The 26,096-nt window shown below is 43.4% G+C and overlaps 1 protein-coding gene across 2 annotated transcripts in view; it reads right to left on the bottom strand.

The window, feature by feature from the left end:
- The window catches only part of PRKCB (protein kinase C beta), a 392,285-nt gene that overhangs the window by 66,561 nt on the left and 299,628 nt on the right, over positions 1 to 26,096 (bottom strand). The gene's annotated exons all lie outside the window — the stretch shown is intronic.

The raw sequence follows: 26,096 nt of genomic DNA, 5'->3' as shown, positions 1-26,096 counted from the left end.
AGGGTAGTTGGAAGGAGTCTGGGGGCCAGTTATGAGCAGCTGGTGTTCATTTGCAGCCACACTTAGCTTTGTATAAGTGCCCTCTGTTGATTCTGAAACAACAGATAATGTTTTCCATTGACTTCACACTTTTATATTTTCAGACACAGGGTCTTGCTCTGCCACCCAACCTAGACTGCAGTAGTACGATCATGACGCACTATAGCCTAGATGGTAGTTACATGATCATAGCTCACTGCAGACTCGAACTCCTGGACTCAGCGATCCTCCTGCCTCAGCCTCCCAAGTAGCTAGGGCTACAGGTAAGTGCCACCATGCCCAGCTAATTCTTTTATTTTTTATTTTTTTGTAGAGACAAGGTCTTACTATGTTACCCAGGCTGGTATCCTGGCCTCAAGCAATCCATCTGCCCCAGCTTCCCAAAGTGCTAAGATTACAGGGCTGACTCTGCATCCAGTCCTGACCTCACACTTTGAATAGCTGAACTCAATCAAGAGAGGATGGTTCCAGGGGAGATGATTGTATATTGATCCCTCTGGGGTAAGAGGCAATGTATCAGTGCATAGCTAGAAGGTAAGTCCCATGAAGGCAAGTATCTTTGCTGGTTTGGTTCACTGGTGTAACCCAAGAGCCTGTAATAGCTCCTGGCTCATAGTACATATTCAATAAACATTTGTTGAACAAGGGAATGAGTGAATGACTGACAAAACTACAATTAGGACACTTGTTCCTTTATTAATTCAAGCATTTAATGTTCACTAAGAACCTGCTAAGCACTGGGGACACAGTAATAAACAAACAAGCACATTCTCTGACCCTTAACTCCAGAGAGGAAGAAAGATTTTGCAAATTAATTACAGAGATGATTAATTTAATATTTTAACAGCCTCTCCTGTTGTCCTGGGGCTTCCTTCTATGAGCTGTGCTGTGGTCATATTCTGGGTCAGTTAACCGGTGTTGCTCACAGACACATCAGTATTTTCCGCGTGTCACCCCTTCTCCCACTCCTCCAACCAGGAGGAACATTCTTTGGTTTTGATTGTGCCAGAGAGAACAATGACCAGCAGGGTTCTCTCAAGAAGCCTTATAGGAAGCACAAGGCAGAACCACATTATGAAGAATCCTAACCTGGTTTGGGGGCTTCTAGGAAGGCTTCCTGGAGGAAGAAACAATCAGACTGAAGTATACACTGCATACACTGTGTCAGATATTTTGCAGGCAATAATATTAATCACCACTACATTTTTGAGCACTTTTCTACGGACCAAACAATTCCAAGTTTTCACTTGTTGTTATTCATTTGTATTGCATAAGATCCTAGGAAGTAGGTGCCACTGTGAGTCCCATATTGCAGGAAATCAAGGCTCAGGAGGGTAAGGGAACCAATTAGGGCCAGAGTTCAGGTGATCTAGGAAATTAGATGCTACACCCAACTCAGCTGGAGGACCAGAGGATACAACAGAGACCTGAGGCTAGAAGGGGTGACACACAACAAGCTTAGCAGCAGGAAGGCACCTCTGCACACCCCACCCAGCTCTTATCCCGGCACCAAAAGGTCTGGCTAAACTCATGCACAGAAGCTTCCAGATCATGCATCCATGCACTGAAGCTTCTGGGCTGAGCATGCCAACTCACAGCATTCCCATCTCCTGTCCTCACCATCTTCTCTCTCATCACAGCCAGAGTGGCAAAGGCCATGCAGACCCAGGGATTTGGGACACCTTAGGAAAAGGGTCCCTGTCACACACTTCCACAGCAAGAGGACTCTTATTAACCTCTTTCTTCTCCAGCACCACAATAAAAAAGAAGAGTTGCCAGTCTGAGTGGCTCCTGCAGACCCATTTGTTTACATGCATGGCAAGACAGGGCTCCGAGTGCTAGGATGGGCATCCTCAGTTTATTTCCTGCCACCCTCTGTTCTCTCTCTGGTACCCAAGGGCTGTATTTTCCTTCCTCAATGCTTACTAACACAGAAACAACGACTCAAAGGAGTCACTTTCCTAAGATGTAGAGTCAGATGGAGACAGGGACTTCCTGTTCTTGGATTTGAGAGAGAGCTGGGGCCAGGACAAGTGCAGGGAGGGGTCAGGGAGGTGACTTAGCTGGAAGACAGATGAGCAGAGGGATCAGAAGAGTTTTCAGCTGAGAAACTCCAGAGCCCAGTAGGAAGGGCTTGCTGCTGAACTGTCCTTGACAGTGGACACCCTCTGATGTGGTCTGGCTGTGTCCCCACCTGAATCTCATCTTGAATTGTAGCTCCCATAATTCCCACTTGTTGTGGGAGGGAACTGGTGGGAGATAATTGAATCATAGGAGCGGTTTCCTGCATACTGTTCTAGTGGTAGTGAACACGTCTCACAAGATCGGAGGATTTTATAAGGGGTTTCCCCTTTCTCTTGGTTCTCATTCTCTCTTGTCTGCTACCATGTAAGACGTGCCTTTAGCCTTCCACCATGATTATGAGGCCTCCCCAGGCACATGGAACTGTGGGTCCACTAAACCTCTTTTTTATAAATTACCCAGACTTGGGTATGTCTTTATCAGCAGCATGAAAACAGACTAATACATCTTTCCTGACCCATCACCACCGCTCAAGGCACCATTCAACAATCCTGAATATCTGCAACTACCTCCCACTCCCCCAACCAAGAGAAGGAGGAGCCCTAGACACCTTCAGTGCAGATGCAGTCATGAAAGGACATCTTAGCCTTCCGCATGGAAGAGAGACAGGGCAGAATGGCTGGGAATTTCCCCCTTCATCAGGGACAGCGGTGGACATCCTACATCTGTGTCAATTACCCCCATTTCGTAGATAAACACACTGAGGGTCAGGGAGATTAACTTGCTTCAGCTAATGATTGTTCTGAAAATGCAGCTCTGACTGTGCCACTTGAATGCTGAAAGCCCTTCAGTGGCTCTTGAAAGCCAAACAATTCCATGACCACATCCTGTTCTTTCTTTTCCTTTGAACATTTGACTCCCACTGTCTATGACGTCCTTCCATGCTGTTGCACTGCTTTGAAAATCTGAGATTCCACTGGGCTGTTATCTCCTCCTCTAATCTGGAGGTTCCATTTAGACCAAATCCACCACTCCCTCCTCTGGGCACCAGGGCTGCTTCGTAACTATGTCAGTTACTGTAGCTCAGGCTTTTCCACACTTCAATCATTCATATCCCTTTTTTCACATTTCTTCCTGCCACCTAAACTGTTATTTGCTTAGCATTTTAAAAATCTAGTCACATTTCAACTTAACTAAATTTGAAAAGGAAACTTATATCACCACTATTAATGGCAAGCCAGTATCACAAGTCATAAATGGAAGATAAGCATAAAAATAAATAAAAGCAAAGCAGTGCCAGTAAATTCTAGCTACATACTGCTGGCTGCTGAAGGTTCTGAGTCAGGCTTTGTGTCTTCTCCTTGTTAAAGGAAAAAATTATATTAGAAAGTTGTTAGAGAGCATATTGCCATCAAATGAGATTTTCTTGTTCAAGTAATTAGAAAGAGTAAAAGAAAGCACAGAAAATAACCTTATCATAATGTGGTTTAATTTTATTTAATAGCACAACTACATAGCACCTAAAACAATCTCAAGTAGCAACTGAAATCTTGCAAATCAGCAGTGCTATGTGTTCCGCATCTTAAGAAATACTATTGCATTTGTACAGACAGTTTTAAAAATCAATAAACAGGGATGTGTGAAGATTCCCACTGTCTTGCCCTGTCCTCAACAACGTGCCCTATACTGATTAAAGGAAAACAGAACTGACATGCAAAAAGCACAGCAAAAATTTAGAAATAGAAGCAAACTGAATTCTAGAGCAGGAGCCAGGAAACTTTTTCTATAAAGGGCCAAACAGGAAATATTATATAGGCTTTGCGGGACAGTCTGGATCAAGTGAATGAGTGTGGCCGTGGTCTAATAAAACTTTATTTACAAAAATAAGCAGTAGCCTGGGCTCCAACAGTTTGCTGACCCTCGTTTTAGAACAAGTGTTTCAAGAAGGATCAGGGAAAATAAGAGAAACTACGTGATAAAAAATGACTGCAGTTTAATTGGGAAATGAAAACCCTAGCATGCCTTTCACTTCTTCCAACTTTGTTATTAGAAGAACCTTCTGATTGGGCAGTGGACACAGCTGGCCACAGCTGATTGGATCAGAGGTAAGTTCCTCAACCTGAGCCAAGCCAATCAGATTCCCCCTCCTAAGAATTTGAATTAGGGTACTCCAAAGAGTCAGTCCTGGGTCCTTCAACAGAGAATACACAGATCTTCCTAGAGCAGTCCTTTTCTTTTTCTTTTTGTTTTGTTCTGTTTTTTGTTTTTTGTTTTCTGTTTTTTTGTTTTTGAGACAGATTCTCACTCTGTTGCCCAGGCTGGAGTGCAGTGGCATGATCTTGGCTCACCTCCTCCCGTGTTCAAGCAACTCTCTTGCCTCAGCCTCCCAAGTAGCTGGGATTACAGGCTTCCATCACCACACCCAGTTAATTTTTGTATTTTTAGTAGAAATGGGGTTTCACCATGTTGCCCAAGCTGTTCTCAAACTCCAGACCTTTAGCAATCCACCCATCTAGGTCTCCCAAACTGCTGGGACTACAGGCACGAGCCACCACACCCAGCCTAGCATGGTCCTTTTCTACCACTGTGCAGGCAAAGAGGAAGAAAATAGATGTTTGAGGCAGAGGGGAAAAAAAACCAAAGAAGGTAAGAGAACAAGCAGAGGCCTTGCTTTCAGTTTCCAACCTCTCATGAGGCTTAGCCGTTTTCTGTTAGAAACCTTTATATCCCTCTAATAAAGTTATTTTTATTTATATTACTTTGAATGGATTATGTATCTTAGAGATCCCTAAGACAAAATTATTACATAGGTAGCTTAAATTCTTAATAATAATTAGAATACATGAAGCCAAGTAGCATCAGGTCAGTATGTGACCTTAAACAAGGCAAATTCCACTCTTTATAAAGTACTGTGCCTCCTGCCTATGTCAGAATCACCTGAGGGTCTTTGCTTACAATATAGATTCCAAGGACTCCCTCTCCTTCAGGAGCTCTGGGCTGTGACCTGGGAGTCTGCATTTTAATAAATATATTTTTCCTATCTTGATTATCACCAGATAGTATCAAAATTGATCCACTTAAAAAGGTGGCTAGGAGATGTCAATACGTAAAGCTGACAGAATCCTTCCATCCTGATTTTCCTAACACTTTCTCAGCAATCATTAATAGGATGAGAGAAAACTTTCCTTTTCTTCTTACTATTCTAACCAAGCTTTCGTTTTCGATATAAATCTCTCTGTCCTCTCTTGGAGTTACATTTTGAGAGCTGTCCCCACAGCACGAAGGAAGTGATACTTTATAGAGGTTTTAAAACACGTCTACAAATATTTGATACTCCTCCAATCAGAGCCAGAGTCTCCGCCTTCTCCCTTGAACCGGGGCAGGCACTGTGGCTGCCTTAATGAACAGAATGTGGTCAAGAGACCCTCCATGACTTCTGAGGCTGTAGCTTCTGCCAGTTTATTTCCTTTCGACCCCAAGACCACCATGCTAGACCAGGGCACAAGACCCCATGAAGAAACCCTGGTACTACATGATAAGCTTCATGACCAGGTGCTCCAGCCATTGCATGAAAAATCTCAAGCCACAACCAATCAGTGGTCATTCCCAATCTCCTGACCCACAGAAACCGTGACAGATAATATAGGGTGGCTGATGTTTTAAGCCTGTATGTTTGGGGATGATATGCTATATAGCAATAGATAACTAGAACAGATTTATCAAATTCCCTCTTTACAAAAGGGCCAAACAGGAAATATTATAGGCTTTGCAGGGCGGTCTGGATCAAGTGAATGAGTGTGGCCGTGGTCTAATAAAACTTTATTTACAAAAATAAGCAGTAGCCTAGGCTCTAATAGTCTGCTGACCCTCGTTTCAGAATAAGCGTTTCAAGAAGGATTAGGGAAAAGAAGAGTAACGCATGATCAAAAATGGCTGCAGTTTAATTTGCAACCCAGCTTGGTCAGCTGTGGTCCCTGTCACCTTGGGCTTGGTTACACATGCTCTTCAATCAATAATAACAATATTGTTTAAAGCTTCAATTGAGAGGGGCGACAGAGATGGAATTCATTGTGCCTTCCAAATGCATCAACTTTCCTAGTCTTATCCAGCACCTAGAAGGCTAGACAATTCATTCAGTAAACATTAATAAAGGGTCTAGGATGTGTCAGACACTGAGATAGGCACTGGGAATTTAGAACGACAAGGTTCCTGCCCTCATGAAGCTTACACTCCTGTACAAATAACCACCTAACATCAATCATAATGAGACCCCTGAAACAGAAGTACACATTGTTCTTGGAGTGTTTAAATGGAAGACTTAACCTCACTGAGTGAGTCACCAAAAGACGCTCTTGGGGAAGTGATGATATCAATAGGACTAGCAAGGCAGGGGTACAGGAGGCATATTTTAGCCAAAGGGAAAAGAACGGTGCTCCCTTAGGATTAAACGATCTGGATCTACAAACCTTGGCCTATGATTCCTATAAGGATATGAGCACTTGGGCTTCAGAAATCAAATTGCAGATGCTGACTCGCATCTCTGTGAGATGTAGCAGATAATTGTCTCTAATATAATCAGAGAGATCCAGCCACCAAGTAGGGTGGCTGAACAAAGAATTTGTGATACTCAAAGGCCAAGTGTTTGTGCCAAAGAAAAAAAAGGGCAATGTTGGGACTAGTTTGGACTTTATAACAATAACCATGTCCATTGATTACTTCCAATATGCATTATCTTATTAATTACCACAGTAAATATGTAGGGTGGAAACTGCTGCTATCCTCATTTTACAGATGAAGAAGGGAGAGTTTAGCAAAGCTAGGTGACTCATCTGTATTCCACTAGGAAGTGACACCTAGTCACCTGTCCCCTAAATCCATGCCCTTAAACACACCCCATCATCAAGCCCTAAGTGCCAAGTGTTCAGTGGTGAGCAAATTATTGCTAGAATTTTTTAAATTCAGTTTTAGATCCTGGTCCTATTCCTCTTTTCCTATCCACCTTGCACATGGCCACAGACAGAACAGTCATTTCCTTTTTCTGTTTCTTATACAACCACTAACATTTGCTTGGCGAGATGAGCTTGGTGTGCATTCATGCTGTAGTCACGATTCCAGTTCTTCCATCGGGTCTACAAGCTCTATTGGGAATTTTGTTCTAGGCATGATGCTAGGCACTGGTGATGTGCCCAGTAAACAGGACAAACATGGCCCTGCTTCCATCAAGTGGCTTGGGCAGATCTTTCTGCCTCCACATATGCTATGAAGTTTTGCCATGGGAGAGGAAAAGAGCAGAAAAGTAGCCATTGCCCTGGCCCTGGTGATGCCCACATTCTAAAATGTTCCTTTAAATGGAAGTGATCTCTTATTAATTGTCTCAAGCAGTTTCTGGAGCTTCCAGAAACTTTAATACCAACATAGAGGGCGTGGGCTGTTGGTTCAGCTGTCCCTCTCTCTCCAGGGTGAGGATTCCAAACAGACTGAAAGGATGTGTTGAAGTGACGTTCTTATCAAATTCCAAGCCACATCTGTTCCCCAAGAATCTTCTGGGAGAGATGTGATAAATAGCAGAACTTTGATGACAGCAAATAAAACAGAGGAAAGTAGCCCAGAGATTCCTGGCTGGAAAGTTTGTGGTGATGAACTTTACCGGCAAATCCCAATGGCAAAGCGTGCCTAGAATCTCGGCCCCTGACTGTGGCCCAGCATTGCATAATGGTTAGGGCATGGATTTTTAGAGTTAGAAAACCTGGTATGTGTCCAAGTTTTGCCACATACTAGCTGTACGACCTTGAGAAATTCACTTTTTTCTGAACCTCAATCTCCTCATCTTATAAAATGGAGATGGCAACAATACTTTGCTTTTGGTGCTGCTGAGGGAGTTTTACGGGATAAAGTATCTAAGTCCACACCTTAACTTAGCACTATGCATGGCAAATTATAAATACTTAATACCTAGTGGTTCTACCAGTTTCCTAGGGTGACCACAAGAAAGAGCCAAAACCTGAGTGACTTCACACAACAGGAATTTATTATTTATTATTTATTTCAGAGTTCTGGAGGCTGGAAGTCCCAAATCAAGGTGTTGGCAGGGTTGGTTCCTTCTGAAGACTCTGAGGGAGGATCTGTTCCATCCACACCTCCCTCCTAGGTCCTGCTGGCTGCCAGCTACCCTTGGCACTCCCTGGCTTGTAAGCATATCACTCCAATCTCTGCCTCTGTCTTCCCATGGCATTATTCCCTGTGTGTTCTGTCTGTATCCAAATGTTCCTCTTCTTATGAGGACACCAGTCATTGGATTCAGGCCCACCCTAATCCAGAGTAACCTCATCTTAACTTGCTTATATCTGCAAAGACCCTATGTCCAAATGAGGCCACCATCATTAGAAATTGAACATACATTGTTTATGAGGACACAATTCTACCCATTACAGTGGTGATCATCAACATAATCTTTTCAGCAAACAAAGGGGGATGATGGTGAGCTTTGTACAAAGCACCAACTTCCGGTTTTCAACTGGCCCAGGAGCTTTGTCCTGAGGGAGCTGTGCAAATGGCCACACCAGTGTGCAAGGGCAGAGACAGCCAGGAACCCAAGATCTTGCCTCTCAACTGCTCAACTTCAACATACACTTGCCACAAGTCCAAAGTCAAATCCAATCACCCTCGGTTCCTCTCTCTGTATCTCTCATCCAGTACAATCACAAGATTTGTCAGCTCTACATTCAAAATATATACTAAGTTTGCTGATCTGAGCCACCTTGATCCTTAGCCTGGTTTCGGCAGTTGTCTCTTGCCATGTTTTCTGCTTCCCCTCTTCCAGCTCTCATAAACATTCTATTCTCCTTTTCTCTCTTTTTTGGTAGGCATTAGGTATCACTCTGGCGCCACAGCTGGTCTAGAACTCCTGGCCTCAGGAGATCCTCCCACCTTGGCCTCCCAAAGTGCTGGATTACAGGTGTGAGCCACCGCACCTGGTCCATTCTATTCTCTACACACCTGAACGATGCTTTAGAAACTCAAGTCTGTTCATGTCACTCCACCTTCCCAAGGCTTTCCTCTGTCCTCCTACTGCACTTGGGACTCAATCTCACCTCTCAGGATCCCTGCCTTCTGCTTTTCCTGCCTGCACAACTCTTCCCCTAGGGACAATCAACAGTTTGCTCCCTCACCTTGTTCAGGTCACACTCCAATGTGACCCTGTCACCAACACCCTCCCTACCACATTCTCTAAACTCGTAGCCCCCATTGTCACTTTCCATCTCCTTCCCCTCCTTTGCTTTTTTTGACAGCACTTACCATACGGGCGTTATATTAATATCTGTTTATTTTTCTCCCTCACAAGAATGGAACCTCCATAAGGACAGGCATTTTATTTGAGCTGCTCACTGTCATGTCCCCAACATCTATCACACAGTCGACACTCAATACATATCTGTTGAATCAATGAATGAAAGGATTTCATGAGTAGAAGTTGCTTTAAAAATCTCCTTGATCAAGGTCACTAAAGATCTTCAGTTCCTTGGGTGTCAGCATTGTTTAATTTACATACGGCTCCATCTAACTCGTATTTCACAAAGAATTTGAGGGATCATTCAAGATTATGTGAAACAAACAGGTGAGTCTTCTGTAAATTATACCAAAACACGGGTAGTTAAAAATGAATGTAGTGGCCGGGCCTGGGGGCTCATGCCTGTAAGCCTGGCACTTTGGGAGGCCAAGGCAGGCAGATCAGTTGAGATCAGGATTTTGAGACCAGCCTGGCCAACATGGTGAAACCCTGCCTCTACTAAAAATACAATAAAATTAGCTGGGCATGATAGCACATGCCTGTAATCCCAGTTACTTGGGAGGCTGAGGCGGGAGAATCACTTGAACCCGGGAGGTGGAAGTTGCAGTGAGCCAAGAGATCATCATGCCACTGCACTCCAGCCTGGGCGACAGAGTGAGACTCAGTCTCAAAAAGAATAAAAGAAGAAAAGAATGTAGTAAATACATGTGTATGCATATATACCTTATAGATACATACTCTCTCTTTCCCTCCTTTGCCATCTCCGTCTCTCCTTCGTTCTCTCACTTCTTTCTTTCCTCTCCCTCTTTTCTTCTCTGTCTCTCTCTTTCTCTCTCCCTCTTTCTCTCTCTCTCTCTCCCACTTTCTCTTTCTGCTTCCTGGAAACCAAAGCGATCAGAAATAGATGAAACATAACAAAATTCATATTTTCTATAACGAAAATCATTTTTTGAGGAGAAAAATAAGCTTCTAGAACGTAGGTCTAAACGAAATGTTTTGCATGGATATTTGAACACGCTGTGCTGTGGATGGTGTTCTTAATAACATCCCTACAACAGAATCAGAAAAGGAGGAGGAGGAGGAGGCAAGGGAGAAGAGACCAAAACATCTAGCACTGTCAGAGTCTGCAAGCTTGACTAACAAACAGTGATTGGGAAAAGATTCCAACTTGATGAATTCAGATGGTGCATCTAAAATAGAGAAAGAGACCTTTAGGGCTCTTAGGTCCCCACATGCTAAATTGGGAGAAGAGCATCAGTAAGGTGTACTGAGCTGAGGTCAACTTGGGGAGGGATAGACAAGCAAGTTGCAGCTCATGTGTATATACCGTAGGCCTCCAGGGGACCACGCAACCCCTAGCTCCCTCTCCCATCCCCCACTAGGGAGCAGTCTTGTGGATGACGCTGGGTACAGGATCAGGGTACTCATCTGTTGCAAGGAGTATACCCTCCCTCTATCTTAAGAACCTATCTTGGCCGGGCACGGTGGCTCATGCCTGTAAGTCCCAGCACCTTGGAGGCCATGGCAGGTGGATCATCTGAGGTCAGGAGTTCAAGAACAGCCTGGCCAACATGGTGAAACCCTGTCTCTACTAAAAACACAAAAATTAGCCAGGCATGGTGGTGCACATCTGTAATCCCAGCTACTCGGGAGACCGAGGCAGGAGACTCGCTTGAACCCAGGAGGTGGAGGTTGCAGTGAGCCGAGATCGTGCCACTGCACTCCAGACTGGGTGACAGAGCAAGACTCCATCTCAAAATAAATAAATGAAATAAAATAATAAAATAAGAGAAAGAGGACTTTAGGGCTCACAGGGTCCCCAAACACTAAATTGGCAGAAGAGCATCAGACAAGCTGAGGTCAACTTGGGAAGGGATAGACAAGCAGGTTACAGCTCATGTATATATACTGTAGGCCTCCAGGGGACCACGTGACCCCTGCTCTGTCTCCCACGCCCAGCACTAGGGCGCAGGTTTGTGGATGAGGCTCGGTACAGGATCAGGGTGCTGATCTATTGCAAGGGATGTACCCTCCCTCTGTCTTAAGATCCCATCTCGTTGAGGATCCCCTTGCTCTCTGGGGCTATCCCCTCCATGGGTTCTTCCCAGTCCCCCTGAAGACCTGCAGAGGGTAGGTCAGAGAAGCTCAACTCCGAGTTTTAAGACAAATATGGTCTCCTCCCTTCCCCCAGCCCTTCCGTGGATGTGCCTTGCCTGCTGCACTGAGCTGCTGTTTCTCCCTGCTGCACATTAGAATTCCCTGTGGAGGTTTTAGAAGCCGATGCTTGGGCCACAGTCCAGACCAACTAAATCGGAATCTTCTAAATATTGGGAGGCTGCCTGTGGCAGGCCTGGCCCTCACTGGGGGAGGACAGAGAGGAAAGCTGGCTAGAGGCCATGAGGGTGGTCAGGAGCTGGAAAACTGAGCAAACTCCATCCACCTGCTCTTCCCGGGGCACTCACCCACTCAGGAGCAGAATTTCGAGAGAAAACTGGTGCAGCTTGGTGCACCCAAGCTAATCAAATGGAGGTTAGCTTCCACATCCACATCATTACCACATGGCAGGTATCCTGACCATCTCTGCCATGTAAGAAAGAGATTACGGCATGGACAGAGTCTGGTGATCCAGAAGCTTATATTTAATTAGAGTTATAGTCATGGAAGATACAAGTTCAGACTTTGGAATCATGAGCTCAAATCCCGACTCTGTCACGTGCTTTGCTGTGTGTTCTTGGCTGAGTTACTCAACCTCTCTGAGTCTCAGTTCCCCAATCCATAAAAGGGGAATAATGATAGTTTCTCCCTCAAAAGGAAGCCATAATTATTAACTTGAAAGCACAATTATGGAGGATAAGAAGGATGTTCTAACTCCTTCTGTGGGTATGTATAGAGAATTCTTTCCCACATTCTCCATAAGCAAGAAACAGAGAGGCAGAAAGTGAATTGGAGCAATCGATGAATATCACAATGAAATCTATGTCCTGGGAGATCCTTACACAAAGCCCAGAGCGAAAGGCAAGGTCATACTGTCTGTGCTTAGAGGTGGTACTGGTCACATGACCTCCAGGATCCTCCCTGGGTAATCCACATACCCTGTGGCAGATAGGATTTCCCTACAAAACCAGCAAACCGTCTGTCAACTTCTAAAATCTCAAGGAAGAAGGAACTATGTACCCTGGTTTCCAGGTCCTTCCAAACTCATCTTTTCTAGCATGCAGATTTGCCAAAGTCCTCCTTCCACCTGGACCAGGGATTAAGCACTGAAGGGCTTAAGCTACCTCACCTTTGATAACCAGAGGCCTGGAATGGAGGGGAAAGCCATTCCAAACAGGAGGTCTTGGCCGGGCAAAGTGGCTCACGTCGGTAATCCCAACACTTTGGGAGGCTGAGGCAAGTGGATCACTTGAGGCTAGGAGTTCGAGACCAGCCTGGCCAACATGGTGAAACCCTGTCTCTACTAAAAAATACAAAAATTAGCCAGGCATGTTGGTGCACACTTGTAGTCCCAGCTACTTGGGAGGCTGAGGCAGGAGAATCGCTTGAACCCGGGAGGTGGAGGTTGCAGTGACCCGAGATCCCATCTCTGCACTCCAGCCTGGGCAACAAAGGGAGACTCTGTCTCAAAAAAACAAAAAACAAAAACAAACAAACAACAACAACAAAAAGGAGGTCTCACAACAGGTTGGACATTGGGGTAAAATATAGACAAGAGTCCATTAATAAGGGTTCATAGGGCCATGATGATGATTCCATGACATAAGGCATGTTAGCAGCTTAACATATAGCAAAGAATGAAACCGCCTTTGCAAAAATTATAACAGTAAATGATGACAGTGGAAGAGATCCGATCTAACCAACCCTCATCTTGCTTTTGACCTCCAAACTGCCCTTAGTCATTTCTGGATTTGGGCCAAGCTAACTCTGGGAGAAATTTAGTGTATAGTTTACACGATAACAGCCTAACTAAACTGCCTTTGTAAAACTAATGAAAGACTGCCAAGTGAGGAGGATGAAAGGAGCCTGAATTCTGCTAAGGTATAGACATAAAGGATTACCAGCCATTATTCCAGAGGAAACAAGACTTGCAAGTTTCCCAGTTACTCCCGCAGATAACATCACTGTTGCAGAATCAAAGATTAGCCTTTTGAGATGTCTTTCGGTCTTTTGCCTTTCTGACTATTGGACAACCCCAACATGAACTCATAAACCAGTCCTGCGACCCCACCCAGAAGAGGAATCAGAGAATAAGGACATTTTCTACACCCCTATGATTGCATCCCCAACCAATCAGCAGTACCCATTCCCTAGCCACCCCCTCTCCCTGTCAAACTATCTTTGAAAAATTCTAGCCTCCAAATATTCATGGAGGCTGATTTGAGTGTGTGTGTGTAAAGCTCTTTCCCTATTGTACCCCTCTTGAGAAATCAGCTCTATCTGGAGAGAGGGCAAGGAGATCCCACTGGGTACTTACAAGAACTCCGTACACTGCATTCACCATGGTTGTTGGTGAATTCTTCACTTTTGAGGCTCTCCCAAACTTCCAACTTTGACCAGAAATGAAGATGTCCTATCACATTCTAGTTTATCTTGAAGGCCCTCATTCTGATTTTCCAAAGTGTATTCTTAGGCGTCAGACTTTGGATGAAATATTCCAAACACATATGTCCACACAAACATATGTTTAAATGTTACATTTGACAGTGGCCACATCAGTCCGATGTGAAGTCATGTGATTTGAAGGAATCAAATGCACTTGCCTCTAGCAGTGAAGAGGAAGCCAGCAGTCTAAAAATGATTTCAGACTTCTAACAGTCTGTTTAGGAGAAGGCAACTGGGTAGACTCTGCCAAGTGAAGACGTACCTCAGGAAAAACTGGAAAGTGATATAATGGAGAGAAGATGCTTGGGAATTAATAGTGTGCATGTAGGTAGGACTGAAGCACTTTTTGAATACAGTTTTCACATTGGCCAGATGAAAAGAAGAGCAGTGATATCCAGCATATAGATCAACTTAGATGATACAACTTGACTATTTCTTGATTTATTACATAAGGTTTTCTGTATTTAAAAATCTCTTTATAGATGATAAAAGCATGGATCTGTGTGATAGATAAGCTAATTTCTCATTTCAGAGGTCAGATTGGCAGGTTGCATTAAGATTTAAACCTTTTAAAATGAGGCCATGTCACACCTGAAATTTAATCAAGTAGAATTTTTGCCCACTAGCCGAGAAAGCCGTGGAAGTGTGAAACGAAATTTAGAATGAAGGTGCATTTAGCCCAGTCATCTCTGGCTTCTGTGGACTTGCTATTGTTAAGCAAATGTCACTACACAGTCACCCCTAGAAGGGATGACTCACAGTGACTGCTGGAAAGGGGAGGAGTGGAACAAGGAGATTGAAACCTGAAATACCTGGCCCCTGTGTTTAAATGAGGATGCGTGGTTGGGTCTAATAAGAAATGTCTAATTGGGTTGTAATAAGAAATGCTAGAGAACTACTATTTCCACACTCTGGGCTGTGTCAAGTCTAATTGTTGATACCAGTATAATTGATTTTTACCAGTAGAATTGATATTGATCAATTCCAGTAACTGAAGGGTTCTTTTGAGCTAAAATAAATGTTTGTGAACTTGGAGCACCTTATCCTAAGCAAAATAAGCCAGATACCAAAAGACAAATACTGGGGCCAGGCACGGTGGCTCATGCCTGCAATCCCAGCACTTTGGGAGGCCAAGGCAGGTGGATTACCTCAGGTCGGGGGTTCGAGACCAGCCTGGTCAACATGGTGAAACTCCATCTCTACTAAAAATATAAAATTTGGCAGGGCACAGTAGTGCATGCCTGTAATTCCAGCTACTCAGGAGGCTGAGGCAGGAGAATCGCTTGAGCCTGGGAGGCGGAGGTTGCAGTGAGCCGAGACTGTGCCATTATACTCTAGCCTGGGAGACAGAGCAAGACTGTGTCTCAAAAAAAAAAAAAAAAAAAAAAAAGACAAATACTGTATGATCTCACATATGTGTGATCTAAAATAGTCAAACTTAAAGAAACAGAGAGCAGAATGGTGGTTGCTAGGGGCTGGGCGTAGAGAAAATAGGGAGATGTTGATTAAAGAGTATAAACTTTCAGTTACAAGATAAATAAGTACTAGCAATTTAAAAGGTATGGCATGGTAATTCAGTTAATAATACTGTGTTATATACTTGAAGTATACTAAGGGAGGAGATCATAAGTGTTCTCACCACTCACACTCACAAAAGAAGAGAAACGCCAAAAAAAATAAATAAATAAAATAAACATTGGTGACATGTATGGCTTAGTCAAATTTCTTTGAATCATATATTACATTTGACAAAGCTGGATAGTTAAAATAAAAGCAGATTTAATTTGACTCTTTTTTAAATGGTTGCTGGGAAAATAAACTAATAATTGATGGCTTCTACCGAAAGACAATGAAATGAAACCCTTAAAGGCCTGTCATTCGTGGTAACAATTAGGTGGCCGGAAGAAAGCTTGTTTATAATCTGATCTGCCTTGTCAGCACAGCCCCCCTTTGTTGTTGGAGTTACAGACCACTGCTAATAGAGAAGGGGTTCCAGCACAGCAGGAGTCGGGGGGACTGGGTGCAAGGGGACTGTGGAGCTGAGTGGCAACACATTCAGCAGCCAGGCTCCCTGATTGGAACCTGCCTCCACCGCTTCAGGACTGCAAGTGTCTCACCTCTCTGAGCCTCTATGCCCTCATCTGCAAAATAGAGACTCTGTCTCTTTATCTACAAATTTAAAAATGGAGGTAACAACAGCACCCACCTCACAAGACCCATTGTGACGATTAAATGAGCAATGCATATAAAACAGTCAGATGAGTTCCCAGTGCTCCAAAAACATTATCAATCTCCACAGTGGTGTTCAATGAGGTCAGTATATAAGGTGAAACTGTGGGGTGGGGTGGGGGCTTGAAACAACTACGGCATGAATAATCATAGGTACCATCCACATTTGTACATCCGAAATATTTATCATGGGTGTCAGATGATTACAATCTACAAATTTCTGCCATTATGTTTGTTGTATTATAGAAAAGATTATGGGTGATGCTGTTAGCAACCAGGGATTCATTTTACCAGGACTGTAAATTTCTGAAATAACACATAGAGATAAAGTTGAGATGGATACGCAGAGGATGGCAGGTACCATGATAGCATGATAATTGGACCAGCAGCCATGAATGATCACCTGAGACGGAGTTTCCATGTTAATAGGCTCTATCTGGTCCTTCTACAAGAGGACTTGATTTATCTCTGTGATATTTTTCCCAAAGAATCAGGCAACATTTTAAAGAAAACACAGGGCCCAGCAACGTGGCTCACACTCATTATCCCACTGCTTTGGGAGGCTGAGGCAGGAGGATTGCTGGTGGCCAGAAGTTTAAGACCAGCTTGGTCTACATAATGAGATCCCGTCTCTAGAAGAAAACAAAAATGAGCCAGGCATGGGGGCATGCACTTGTAGTCCCAGCTAGTAGGGAGGCTGAGGCAGGAGGATCGCTTGAGTCCAGGAGTTCAAGGCTGCAGTGAATTAAGGTCATGCCACTGCACTCCAGCCTAGGCAACAAAACCAGATGCTGTCTCTAAAACATTAAAATTAAAGGCCGGGCACAGTGGCTCATGCCTTTAATCCCAGCACTTTGGGAGGCCAAGGCAGATGGATCATTTGAGGTCAGGAGTTTAAGACTAGCCTGGCCAACATGGTGAAATCCCGTCTCTACTAAAAATACAAAAAAAAAAAAAAAATTAGCTGGGCATGGTGATGTGTGCCTATAATCCCAGCTACTAGGGAAACTGAGGAAGGAGAATTACTTGAATCCAGGAGGCTGAGGTTGCAGTGAGCCGAGATCGTGCCACTGCACTCCAGCCTGGGCAACAGAGTGAGATTCCATCTCAAAAATAAACAAATAAATAAAATAAAAAAGAATACACATTTAAAGGAAACTCCTACTTTGGCCTGCGTGCCAGACACGCCCATCGTTTTATTCTTTCCCATAGGAAAACTGCCCATATCCTATTTTCTTTTCCTGTCATCCTTCCTGATGGATGGTTGGAAAAGTAACCCCTCCCCCTGGTCACAGCGAATTGGATCCTAGGGATCCCTGATCCACACTGACCTGTCAGTTTTTCTTTCCTGGGATTTTAGATTCTTAGGACATTCTAGATGTGAGAATTAGACATGGAGACTCAAGAAGCATCAACGAGGCTGAGAGAGGTGGTACTGATGCGCATCTGCAGAGAGATGCCATCGAGAAGCAGGGATGGTAGGTTGGGGGCCCCCCTACACCCCCCCAGATGGAGCCATGGTTATCAGACTGCTGGAAGCTCTCTCATTCAGGTGGCACTTCTTGCCTCTGGGTGTCTTGAGATACACAGAAACAAGCCACGTCTTCTCAGCAAATACCCACTTTACTCACTCTGGCTTGACAATCTACTTGCAGCAGATGGAAGGTTGTAAAACTTAAATTCCTGATATTTCATTTTCCTTGGTATAATTAATTTTCTTGCGAAAAATGAACACACTTGCCTTGTAACGTACTACCTTCTGAGAATTGAAGGCAGAGGCTGCAGAAGAGCAGTTAAGTCACTTCATTGAGGAGATACCTGGAAAATTCGGGATGGTGGAAAAAGGACCTCACAAGGATCTGGGAAGATGAGTTGGCAAAACACACACACACACACACACACACACACACACACACATTGCAATCAGAATTGCATATGAAAGAAGGAAAGGTTGAAGGCTTGGTGGGGGCAGGGAAGTGACATAATTGCGATAGAACCAAAGAGAGGGCAGGAATCCAAGATCAGACAGCAAATGTCAAAAAGGTTCTCTGGAAAAGGATTAAGGAAACAGGTAGCAAACACTTTGAGCTATCTGTGAACCATATGATAAAGAAACTCACCATATGGTGCAGGAAGATAGCAAAGCAGGCTGAAGTACAGGGAAGTGCTTTTGTCTGTAGGATTATATAATCACATCTAATGTATGTATGTATATGTCTGTGTGTGAATACATACCACTAATGAGATTAAAATTAGTAGAGACTCCCACACCAGAAGCTCAGACTTTAGAGAAGGCCTTTGTTCCTGGCATGAACTAAGCTGCCTTTTAATCTCCTCAGGCAATTTCTTCCTGTTAAAATTTGGTGCCGCGCTTGGCTCCAGACGACCATGCTGTGAGGCCAGGCGCGGTGGCTCATGCCTGTAATCCCAGCCCTTCGGGAGGCCGAGGCAGGCAGATCACTTGAGGCCAGGAGTTCGAGACCAGCCTGGCCAACATGGTGAAATCCTGTCTCTACTACAAATGTAAAAATTACTTGTGCGTGGTGGTGAGCGTTTGTAATCCCAGCCACTCGGGAGGCTGAGGCAGGAGAATTGCTTGAACCCAGGAGGTGCAGTGACCCGAGATCGCCCCACTGCACTCCAGCCTGGGTGACAGAGCAAGACTCTGTCTTAGAAAAAAAAAAGACACTGCGGTCTGGGGCCTGGAACTCTGGAATGTTCTCTCATGCTCACAGAGCATGGTAGTTAAGCACCCTGGCCTTCGGGGAGACAAGCTTGGAGGCTGCGGAGGGAGGTGCTATTGACATGCTGGAGCTGGAAAATAGGGCCGACTTCTCCATCAAATCCCACCAGGCACAGTGCTCAGGGCCCATGCTGTTTTCAGGGTTCATAATGCACTTTAATTTTTTTTTAAATCGCAAGAAAAACAGTGAACTTAGGTGGAAGTACATGTTTTAATATGTAACATTAACATATTTGTCTTCATATCAATGCAGTCATGGGATATCATTTTTTGCTTTTTTTTTCATGGAAGAAAGAGAAACCCACAAACGTCATTATGCAGCTTTGTAAACATTTAAGAGACAGGGTCTCCCTCTGCTGTCCAGGCTGGAGTGCAATGGTGTAATCATAGCCCACTTTAGCCTCGAACTCCTGGGCTCAACCAATCCTCCTGCCTCAGCCTCCAGAGTAGCTAGGACTACAGCTATGTGCCACTGTGTCTGGCTTTTTTTTTCTTTGAGATGGAGTCTCGCTCTGTCACCCAGGCTGCAGTGCAGTGGCATGATCTCGACTCACTGCAACCTTCACCTCCTGGGTTCAAGCAATTCTCCTGCCTCAGCCTCCTGAGTAGCTGGGATTACAGGCATGTGCCACCACGACTGGCTGATTTTTTTTTTTTTTTTTTTTGTATTTTTAGTAGAGATGGGGTTTCATTATGTTGGCCAGGCTGGTCTTGAACTCCTGACCTCATGATCCACCCGCCTCAGCCTCCCAAAGTGCTGGGATTACAGATGGGACCCACCGTACCCAGCTGTGTCTGGCTAATTTTTAAACACATTTTTAGAGACGGGGTCTTGCTATGTTGCTCAGGCTGGGCTGGTCTCGAACTCCTGAGCTCAATCAATCCTCCAGGCTTGGCTTCTAGAGGCTCTGGGATTATAGCCGTGAGCCACCACACCTGGCCTCATTAGGAAGCTCTTATAATTGTTTTGTAACTGCTATTTCAAAAAAGACAAAAAGAGAGAAAGGCAAGGAAGGAAGGAAGAAAGGAGAAAAGGAAGAGGAAAGACGAGTGGTTTGGACTGGGCACGGTGGTTCACTCCTATAATCCCAGCACTTTAAGAGGGCAAGGCAGGAGGATTCCCTGAGCCCAGGAGTTGGAGACTAGCCTGGGCAACAAAGTGGGACCCTGTCTCTACAAGAAAAAAAAAAAAAAAGAAATCAAAAAATTAGCTGGGTGTGGTGGCATGTGCCTGTAGTCCCAGCTGCTTGGGAGGCTTAGATGGGAGGATTGCTTGAGTCTGGGAGGTTGAAGCTGCAGTGAACCATGATCATGTCACTGCACTCCAGCCTGGGTGACTGAGTGAGACTCTGTTAAAAAAAAAAAAAATCTTAAACTAGTGGTTTGGGAAGATGTGTGGACCCCAAAGTGGAGAAGAGATGGCAAGAGGCAACTGATATCACAAAACCAGCTTTCAAGGTCCTGCCTCCTTCCAGCTGTGTGATCTTGGAGAAGTCACTTAACCTCTCTGCCTTACAATTTCTATATAGTAGAGTGATTATCAGTAACTACCTTCCAGGATTATGGTGAGAATTAATATGATATAATGCATGCAAATCCATGGCAAGGTCCTTGTCAATGAGCATGAGCTCCAAAACGTTGGAGATAACAGGCAAGGTGTGAGTGGAATTGGAGTGGGTGCAGCTGGGCGGTAGAGTTGGTAAGGGTTAGGAAAATGGAGGTTGAAGGTTGAAAAGGAACCAGTTAAGGAGTCAATGCACTCAACAGAGATGCTTCCAAGACTTGGGGAATCCCAAAAGGCTGAAGCCTGTGGAGGAGGTCAGAAAGGCAGAGGCCGGAGGAGTGAAAGCCATTCTCATGGGCCCTCGTTGGAATCCCTACGGATGACTCACAGTTCCAATGAGCACATGGCATATGTGTTATTTACACATGGATAGGTAGCCAATAAGCACAGAGCGATGAGGAAGAACAGAAAACCCAGAGCCCTCCATCACTAGGAGCATGTGATTTGTCTAATGGCAGCAGCTTACACTGAAAATAAGGGATGCAATTTTTTTTGTTGTTTTTTTCGTTTTTGTAGAGATGGGGTCTCCCTATGTTGCTCCATCTCCTTTTCAAGTGATCCTCCTGCCTTGGCCTCCCAAAGCACTGAGATTAAAGGTGCAAGCCACTGCCCCTGGCCGCAAACTCTGCTTAGCATTTAGAGGGAAAGATGAGGAAATAAGAGGGAAAAATGACTAACCTCCTAGAACATGTTTGTGACATTCCAGGTAATCACTGTTAAAACTAGGAAATTACATGGTAAGTATCAAGCAATCAAGATCCCAAAATCAGCTAGTCATAGCGCTCATGCCTGTAATCCCAGCACTTTGGGAGGCTGAGGCAGGCAGATCACTTGAGCCAAGGAGTTCATGGCTGCAGTGAGCTATGATTGCACCACTGTACTCCAGCCTGGGTAACAGAGTGAGACTCTCTCTTGAGAAAAAAAAAAAAAAAAGAGCCCCAAATCATACACATCTAAATCAAAGCTGATCTGTTTAATGCCATTTACTAGCTGTGTGACTTTAACAAGTTATTTCAACTTTCTGCATCTCACTCTCCTTATCTGTAAAATGGGGACAACAGTAGCTGCATCACAGAATAAGTGTGAGCTAATGAATACATACTAAGCACTTATAACAGAGCCTGGCACGTAGTAAGGACCCAAAAATATTAGGTATTATCATCATCTTCATCATCACCATCACCACCACTAGAATATAAGTTTCATGAGGGGCAGGCAGATATATTTGTTTGTTTTGTTCACAGACATTGCCTCTGTACCTACAAGGGTACCTGGCATATAGTAGATGCTCAATAAATACTTCTTGAATGAATGAATCCTTAGTTGTGCCTTTCAGTGGGAAGTTACTATAAAGGTGATGACTTCTCCCCAGAATAATGTATGAATTCCAATCTTATTACCAGTTCTCTTCCCCTCATGTCTGCCCTACTCCCCTGAGAAGCCAGGATGTCTTATGCTCAGATCTGGAGAGGTATGAGTTATGAGACTGCTGATAACCTGGGAGACAGATGTTTCTGAAAGTTGCTAAGGGGAGGAGACATAATACAAAAGGAGTGGGTGGGGAAGAAATGAAGGTAGCAAATCTCCAAAGAGTAGCTTTGCTGTCTGGATATATTTAGTGAGTAAAGGAGGGTGGAGGGAGGTCAAGATCACAGGAAAGATTTTTAAGGATACAGGGAGTATTGAGCATATTCCTTATTTGAAGGAAAGGATATGGAGGAGGGGGATGAACACAGACTTTTTGTAACTTCCAGATACGCACACAAATTATAACAAAAGACTTCACATTCTTAGAAATACCATGGTAATCAAGCTGCCAAATCACCTCAACCTTACATTGTGTGAGTGTAGGATTTTATGACAGTTTTTCACCAAATGTGGTTCAGGTACTAGTACAAGGACAAAATTACTCTTCTTTTACTATATTCTCCTAAAACACATTAAAATAAATACATAACTGGTATATCAAACTTGTGATTTCACATATATTATGGCTTAGGGCAATGTTAAGAAGAAAAGGAAGTGAAGTTAAAGTCACTTTAAAGAAAAATATGATCGCATAAAGGAGGCATGTAATGGCAAAGAAAAACCCACAACAGGTGCATAAATGACTAATATTTGGGAAACTTGGCCAAGACTATAGTCAACTCTGTTGCACAGTCTGAATTTTGAGCTACAAAAGTTGATGCCAGCATCTTGGAGAGTGTGACACAAATGCCAAGTTTCTAGGGGTACCCTAGTGGAAGCGGCCACCACCAGATCTTTCACAGCCTCCTTAGTGATCACCCAGGCATGTAATGTCATTGGTTCAGTATCTTGGGATTATTTTAGGAAAGTCAAACACTAGATGGGGAAGTTTAATGGTTCTGTCTCTCACCTCTCTGCTTCTGATTTTAGATCATCTTAGATGATAGACAGCAACAGAACTGGATGGGATTTTTAAAAAAGAAAAAATGTGATACCTGGGCACCTCGTTGCTATAGACACTTCACTTTTTCTTTGTAATTTCATAAGCTGCTGACTTCTTCCTACTTGACTTATTCCTGGCTCATGCTAGGCTTCAAGAAAGTTACCACTAACACCTGGCATGCTCCATGATTCGAACACAAAGAAATGCCACAGAGAAGAGGCACTTGAAGTTTTTTGTGTGTGGAGTGTGATACATTGGGAGCTCTAAAGGGAAAAGTCAGAAGGTCTTTTGTGTGTCACCAAGAAAAATTCCAGCCAGGGCTGAAAAGTAGGGAGCGCAGCTGAGACAACGCGTCATCCACCCAAATTGTTCTCCCGGCCTCCTTTGCACGGAAGTGTGGCCACGTGGCTACATTTTCTCCAGTAGAGAGTAGGCAGAAGTGATTGGTGCCACTTCCCAAATTGAGACTTTTAAGAAGCAGCTTGTGCCTCCTCCACCGTGACTGCAGAGAAAACAAAGCTCTAGGGATTAATGGAGCCATATAGGACGGAAGGCACCTTGTCCCTTAATCACCATATGGAGAGAGTGGGTGGGGCCAGGCGCGCCTGTCTTAAACTTCTTAAACTTAGAAGTTTATTGAAAATTAAACTTCTATTATGTCTGAGCCAGTATATATTTGGGGGTCTATTTGTTACAGCAGATGAATCTACCCTAATAAAAGGAGTTTAGGTGCCCTGTCAGCCACACAGATTAACCAAACCTATTTTGGGGGTGGGGGCCAGGAACAAGGAGACATTCTGAGATTTTCATTTACTATTTCCTCTGTTTGTATAGTTAACTTAACTCGTCCTTTAGCTATAGCTCGAGCCACTTTTTCACAGAAGCCTTCTCTGGCTTCAACTAGGGCAAATCCCATTCCCACAGGTGCCCATGGAACACACCAAACATCACAGTTGCTTTCATGCCTGTGTGATTTTTTTTTAATGAATGTTTATACCTCCACTGCATTTTAAAAACTATGCATTTTTCAAAACTCAGAGAACGATACACTTAAGATACCTGCATTTCAGTATATGTAATTTTACCTTTAAAATAATCATTGCAAATATTGAATTCTGGTTAAATGGTACACATGCTGCATGTAAAGTGCACTTACAGTTACCTGCAAATGTAAAGGGTACGGATTAAAGCAACTCACTTTAAAATGCATTAAAAAAGGGTTGATGGATGGATAGACAGATGGATACATGATAAAGCAAACACAGTCAAATGTTACTTGTGGAATCCAGGTGGTGGGTGTTACGGATGTTCATTATGCAATTATTTCAACTTTTCCAGTTTTTAAATTTTCACAATGAAATGTTGAAGAAAAAGTTTAATAAAAGGAGGGACCATGAGTATATTACACAAAAGGAATTGGTCTATATACATTTTATATTGCCAATCATAATGTTCTGTAATTTGCTTTTATTTTTATTTGATATTATGTTACGAAAATCTTTCTATGAAGACAGATAGATGATCGATTGATTGATTGATTGGTTGATTGATGATAGGTAGATAGAGGATAGATAGTAAGATAGATGATAGGTAGATAGATTATAGATGATACATAGATGATAGATAGATGACAGGTAGATAGATCATAGATAGATAGGTAGATAGATGATAGATTAGATAGACTGATAGATTAGATTAGATAGATAGATAGATAGATAGATAGATAGATAGATAGATAGATAGATAGACATATGCATGTGCATGAGAGAGGGAAAGAGAGAGAGAGGAGAGAGTCACTTCATTTTCTTGTATTTATTATGAATATACCATTTGGGCTATTTCCATTTTCCAGTAAATACCATTTTTACATAGCTCTTCTGTGCTATTAGGTTTGAGCTTCTTTATAGTTGTAGATCTATGTCCACCATAGCACACCAGCTGCTTCCCCCAGCCCCCTTCTATCCCCCGACCCCATCTCAACTCACGTACATTAGCTCAGTTCCATCTGTAGGCAAGAGTCAGGGGTGTAAGAGAACAAGAAAACCTCCATTCAAACTTTCCTGCATATTATTTTTTAAAGACGTGTATCATACAAATCATTACCATGAGCACATATGAAGTCTCAGAAGACACACAGTATTAGCATTCATTAAATATTTAATGCATGTTTATTAAGGCAGCACATTAGGGTTAGAGGAATCATGTCTATAATATAAAGAGTTATCCTTGTGCTGTGTATATGCTTGATCAAGTATTTGCTGTATTTACTTTTTAAGGTAAGCTTGTATCATCAATCTGGATGGTATAGATCTGCCCAATTTATATATGTGCAGCATAATTTTGACTCCAGCAATCATTCAAGGTTCAATTCTTGAAGATGTTGGCAAAACTCAAGTTAAAGTTTCAAGGCATTATAAAAACAGAGTTAAGGATAAAATTCTAAGCACCATTAAGCAATAAATTAAAAACTACCTATTGGGTACTATGCTCACTACCTGGGTATAATATAACCACATAACAAACCTGCACATGTACCCTCTGTAGCTGAAATGAAAGTTGAGAAATAAAACAATTTTTAAATGTGAATGATACATTTGAATGCTCTGTATTAAAAGTCCTAGAAGGCATCTACCTCCGAGTAAGCCAGCCATGCCAACAGGCCCCGCTTTCGTATGATAGCCCTTCCAGGTAAACACTTTTTCCTGTTCAAAAAAACAAACTCTCCAGTTTTCTTCTTTTGGAAGATTTTGAAACGAGCTTACATATTTGAAATTCAATGTCCTTCACTCTTGCTTCCTGCCTTGTTCCATTTTTACAGGCCTTTTGTGCCATTCCCTAGTCACCCCACAAATTATTAGTGGGGTTGTTGTTGTTGTTGTTGTTTTTGTTGTTTTTTGAGACAAGTGTCTTGCTCTGTCACCCAGGCTGGAGTGCAGTGGTGTGATCTCGGCTCACTGCAACCTCCACCTCCTGGGTTCAAGTGATTCTCCTGCCTCAGCCTCCTGAGTAGCTGGGAATACAGGTGCCCACCACCATGTCCAGCTAATTTTTGTATTTTTAGTAGGGATGGGGTTTCACCATATTGGCCAGGCTGGCCTTGAACTCCTGACTTTGATCTGCCTACCTCGGCCTCCCAAAGTGCTGTGATTACAGGCATGAGCCAACGCTCACGGTCATTAGTGTTTAAAAACATATTTTTTGT

Source organism: Rhinopithecus roxellana, chromosome 20, assembly GCF_007565055.1.
Source record: "Rhinopithecus roxellana isolate Shanxi Qingling chromosome 20, ASM756505v1, whole genome shotgun sequence".
Lineage (NCBI taxonomy): Eukaryota > Metazoa > Chordata > Mammalia > Primates > Cercopithecidae > Rhinopithecus > Rhinopithecus roxellana.
Note: the sequence above shows the minus strand (reverse complement) of the source record. Positions and strands in the feature narration are given on the sequence as shown.